General features: G+C 47.6%; 1 protein-coding gene across 1 annotated transcript in view; it reads right to left on the bottom strand.

Moving 5' to 3' along the window:
* Positions 1-6,000, bottom strand: part of tenm1 (teneurin transmembrane protein 1) — a gene marked incomplete at both ends in the record, with an annotated part of 448,413 nt that overhangs the window by 245,732 nt on the left and 196,681 nt on the right.

The raw sequence follows: 6,000 nt of genomic DNA on the forward strand, positions 1-6,000 counted from the left end.
ACTCCACGCTCGCCCAGCTCCGCACCTACATCAGCGGGGGGTGGCCCGTGAAGGTCCCGGAGGTGCTGGCGCCTTTTCATCAGGTCAAGGATGAGCTGTCCTGCTGGAGCAGTGTTTGTGTGGCTCGGGGGCTTCGCACAGTCATCCCCAGTGACCTCAGAGCACGCATATTGACCATGGCGCACGAGGGGCACCTGGGCATCGTGAGGGTGAAGCAGCGCTGCAGGGATCTGGTGTGGTGGCCGGGCATTGACCGGGATATAGAGACAATGGTGAGGGACTGCTCAGCCTGCCTTCTCAGCGGTAAGACGGGGCCGCCGACCCCAGCGCCGCTGCAGCCTTTGCCATGGTCACCCGCACATTGGAAGCACATCCAGCTGGACATCTGTGGGGAGCTCCATGGTGTCCCACACCACCAGCGTTTCCTCCTGGTTGCCTATGACCTCCATTCCAAGTGGCCGGAGGTGGCCGCCTCGGGGTCTGTGACTACCCGTGTGGTCACGGATTTCCTCTCCGCCCTGTTCGCCCGGTGGGGAATTCCAGACACCCTCACTACGGACAATGGGCCGCAGTTTGTCTCTGCTGACTTTGCCACTTTCATGGAGGCCAGGGGGATTAACCACGTCCGTACAGCTTTCTACCACCCGGAGGCAAACGGGGGGGTGGAGAGGTTTAATCAGACATTGAAGAACGGCATCAGAGCGCACCTGACGGAGGGTCTGCCGTTCTCAGCCGCTTTACTCCACACTCTGCTGCACTACAGGGCAACGCCGCACACAACTACGGGCAGTTCCCCAGCCCTCCTGATGATGGGACGCGAGTTGCAGCTTCCCCTGGATCGGCTGAGGGTCCCGGCAAGTATTGCGCCGGCAGTGATACCCTGCCAGGGCACCAGGGTCGTAGATGCTCAGCGTCGAATGAAGCAGCGGTTCGACAGGAGGCGGAGGGTGAAAGCGCCTTCCTTCACAGAAGGAGACTGGGTCCGGATTCGTCGTCCCCACCGGGACCACAAGCTGCTCTCCTTCTGGTCGGCACCGATACGGGTCACGGCCCGGCTGGGCCCGGCCACCTTTCATCTGGCCGATGGATCACGGTGGCACGTAAACCGGCTTAAGAAGGTGGCAAACGACCCCATCTCGGACCCAGAGTCCAGGGAGGGTTCAGAGCTGGACATTGAGGACTGGGTTTTGCCAGATGAGCCGCAGCGGGGTCCGCCATTGCCGGCCGAGCCCCAGGTTCACCTGGAGGCCTCTCCAGACCGCGCCCAGCGTGGCTCACCATTGCCATTGCCAGTCGAGCCCCAGGTTCACCGGGACGCACGGCCAGTCCGCGTACGGAATAGACCGGCCTACTTGAGAGACTATGTTACTTGAGAGATAGACTATTTATGTTACAGATTATTTATATTTATTCATTGACCGGTTTAGTCAGAGCATAGTCTGTTGCGTGGCAGAATAATCCACAAGACGGTGTCGGTGACTGGCAGTCTACCCGGTTCACCTAGGTAGGCTGCATGGACTGTTAGTATGAATTAAATATGAATTAAACTGTATGGGGATGTTCTTCGGGGTTCCCTGTGGGGGGGGGGGAATATGTTGTGTATGTGAATCACAACGGTGTTCACCGGGCCTTTAAGATGGCACGGTAATGTTGCGACACTGCTGTAATATACCGTAAAGCGTTGTGGTAACGGGAGATGATGTGTGTGTGTTGTGCACTGGTGGAGCGGATCAAATAAACCGTCAAACGTTAAGTCGCAGTCCGGTGCGTTATTTGAAGACATAATAATAACCTTTGTTGTGAATTTGAGCTATACATTTAATTTACTTGACTTAGTTGTGGTTGGTGGGGATACAAGCATTTTCTTTATTGTTTTACATTATTAATCATATGATCAATCTTAATGCCCCTTTTGTTTTATATTTTCTTCTTTCCGTGAATGCGAGGCATGTTCCCTGGATCAGTGATCTGAAGTGACTTCAACCAGATGATGACTGTATTTTAGTGAGTTAAGGTATTTGTTTGTTTCATTTAAAGGGTGTGAATGTATGTTCTCTGGTGCCTTTTGACCGCTTAAATGTGGTGGTAAGTTAAAGGTTGTGGTGTCGCAGCAAAAGAAAGCAGCAATTTCCCCCTGCACGCTGCCAACATGCTGTCTCATTTCGTTCCACATCTGGGCTAAGCCCCAGATCTCAGACAATCCAAAATCCGCCCCTGGTGTGTGTGTGTGTGTGTGTGTGTGTGTGTGTGTGTGTGTGTGTGTGTGTGTGTGTGTGTGTGTGTGTGTGTGTGTGTGTGTGTGTGTGTGTGTGTGTGTGTGTGTGCGCGCGTGTGTGTGTGTGTGTGTGTGTGTGCGCGTGTGTGTGTGTGTGTGTGTGTGTGTGTGTGTGTGTGTGTGTGTGTGTGTGTGTGTGTGTGTGTGTGTGTGTGTGTGTGTGTGTGTGTGTGTGTGTGTGTGTGTGTGTCCATGTCTGGTGAACTATGGGAAAGTCTGAGGGTATTTAGCAGGCCCTCTCTGACCTTCCAGAGACATTTCATCAAAGTGCTTCCTAGGGCTTTCTGACCAAAGCCTGTCTAGCCGTCAAACTATAAAGGAAGGCATCTCTGCCTGCACATCTGTAATTCACATAAAGTGTTCATCTGATCGATTTGCTGAGGACCCGGCGGAGTGCAGTGTCGAATGTGGTGCCGTTAACAACTAACTTTATGTGTTGCCATGTAACTTAAGGAAACAGGTTGTTTTGCCTCGGGGGAGTGGGAGCAGGGAACAACAAGCAGCACTTCTGAGGACCAAGCAATCAGCCAGTTCTGAATGGACACTGCAATAGTTTAAAACAATTGCAACAAAAGACATCTCTGTTCTACCAAAGGTGTCTGTGATTATTAGAACAGTTCTATCAAACGTTCCTATGTCTATTAGAACAGTTCTACCAAAGGTTAATCTGGCTGGTAGTTGTAGAACAGTTCCACCAAAGGCTCCTCTGGCTATTAGAACAGTTCTACCAAATGTGTCTCTGGCTATTAGAACAGTTCTACCAAATGTTTCTCTGGCTATTAGAACAGTTCTACCAAAGACGTATGGGCCCTCATTCATCAATAGTGTGCGTAGAACATTTCTATTTCCACACGTAAGCACGGAATGTAGAACTAGTGTACGCACAGGGAAGTCGGGATTCATCACACGGTGCGTACGCAGGCTCTATGCTCCTCCGTGTTGATGAATACCACTTTGTTCTACCGTCAATGCTCGTGCATGATTTTCCATATATGGTCATGAAAATGAGGAAACACCCCCCATGGGATGTGAAATAATGGACTGACCCGAGCGGGACTCTGAGAAACTCCACGGAGAATTCACTGCTGTCGAACCAAGAAGACACTATCGCGTATTATGGGATAAATAAAAGGCGGATTTGTAAACGGTGATGTCAGATATCAACGGCTCCCTAAGACCATTGCTGCAATTCTGCCTGGACAGCTCAAAATACTAATAAAGACCGTTCGTTGACCACTGTTTGGCGTTGGTTGTGTGTCATTATAACCGTGCTGTAATATGAATGCCTTTATTAGTTGTGTTCGATTGGCTATATGATTTTTAGAGGCATCTATTTTGTTGTCGGCTAATAAAGACCGTGCTGGAATATGACTACCTTTTCCCGTGTTGTTTGATTAATACACAGGGATTAAAGTTCTCCTCAATTCTATTCCAAATCGCAATGGATCTCCCGTCAATTTTCTATCTGCTGCATATGATTTCTAGAGGCATACTACAATCTATTTTGATGTCAGTATTGGGTAGCCTATATAAACAATATAATACGAGAGCATATACAAGAACAATGAATCTCACTGCATGTATGATGTAGCCTGCCTTTCAATACATGAACTTGAATTCCATCATGTTTGTGTGCGGGACTCACAAGGCTGTTGTCACAATGGGTGGTACCGGTGTACAGTAATAATAACAGTCCACACAATATCACGATCCATGCCATAGCCTATGTTCTATTAGGACATGATCTGTGACGACAAATGTTCTAGAATGTTTGATTAAGATATCATACTCTGACAGCATGCCTATGAGCAACAAAAACGCGAACTTGAATCCCATCATATAGTCTGTCCACTATCTGCATGGTGTCATTGCAATGCGTTTTCTATTCTTTCTTATACAGTAAAAAGGGGGAAGAACACTATATTCATATGACTTATTCTGCTTACAGCTTCGAAATTCCACTTGTTTCGTTTAACGTAAAGCCTTTTAAATATAATCAAAACGTTCCCGTGTTTTGGCGGTCTGTGCGCAAAATAATAACGAGTTGAGCTTTATGATTTATGATGAATTGAAAATGGGGGACCCTGATGTAAACAAGACGAAAGTTGGTCTGCATCCCCAATTAACAATTGTATGTACTGAGCTGTTACTGTACCCATTCTGCAATCTGTTAATAAACTTTTCAATCAATCAATCAATCAAGCTACGCGGAGCGCAGTCAGTCAGTAGCCTACACCCCGTATATTCCGATAACGCTATATAAACCATGCTGCATTCATTCTCAGAGAAAGATCTATTATTCCAAATGCTATTTATAGGGTTTTGACCATAATTACACTACTGTTGCTATTTTACAATGAACTATAATGAACTACGGTTCGTACAGAACATGCCAGTGTTATTATGCACAGAAGCTCATTTCCTTGTTGTAATAATATATTCTACCACTGGGCGCCAGGTACGCCTGGTCTGACCTGTGCGTATATGTAAGCACGGAGTCAAGTTCAAATCGAAATTGATGAATCCCACTCTTTGCTTAGAAATGATCGTACGCACAGGGTAAGCACAGATCTGTGCGTAGAACACGTTGATGAATGAGGGCCCAGGGCTTATGATGGGAGGCATCAATTGGGCCAAATACAGCTAAGGGTTGAGGGGCACTTCAACAAGACAAACCTCACTCTCTCACCCACTGACGTGTGTACCACACTGAGCACTACTAATGCAAGTAAGGCAGCTGGCTTCTGCCCTCTCCCATCTGGATGAGAGCAATACCCATATCATATGATAATGCTGTTCATTGACTTCAGCTCAGCATTCAACACCATAATCCCCTCCAAACTCATCTCCAAACTTTGTGACCTCATGTAAATGTGACAACATGAGCCCCTCTGTCTGTAACTGGATACTAGACTTCCAAACTAACAGACCCCAGTTTGTTAGGATATACAATCTCAACTCATCCACACTCACCCTGAACACCGGCGTCCCGCAAGGATGTGTGCTGAGTCCCCCTTTTCTACTCCCTCTTCACCCACGACTGCACTACATGGCACAGACACCATTATCAAGTTTGCAGATGACACAAGGGTGGTGGGCCTCAGCAAAAACAACAATGAGTCGGCCTACAGGGAAGAGGTCCAACACCTGGTGGTGTGTTGCACCGAGGAACTCTCTTGTACCTTTACCACCTTGTCACTGGTCAAGAAGGCTCACCTGTTCTTCCTGAGGAGACTGCAAGAGGAAAGCCCATCTGTCTCCTCAGATTCTGGTGAACTTTTACCAGTGTGCCATAGAAAGCATACTCACCAACTGCATCACAAACTGGTACAGCAACTGCACGGCCTCAGATCAGAAAGCACTGCAGAGGTGAAATCAACCGAACACATCACCGGTACCTCACTGCCTGCAATTTAGTCTATTCATCACAAATGGTGTCTGAGGAAGCATTTTCAAGGACACCTCTCATCCCAATCACACACTGATTGCCCTCGTCCCCTCCGGGGGATAGCTGTACCACAATGACGCCGGCATACCATACTGTACTCATTAGCACTATTACCCAGTAGTACTCATTTATATATTTTATATCCAGTATATTGGACATTGCTGTTGCACTTTACTGTTACATTTGCACCCTGGTTGGATGCCAAACCTATTTATGCTGTGCTGTATAATGACAATACATTTGAATCTAATCCAATCTCATCTATTAGAACAGTCTA

This window comes from Notolepis coatsorum, assembly GCF_963971535.1.
Source record: "Notolepis coatsorum genome assembly, chromosome: 16".
Classification (NCBI taxonomy): Eukaryota; Metazoa; Chordata; class Actinopteri; order Aulopiformes; family Paralepididae; genus Notolepis; species Notolepis coatsorum.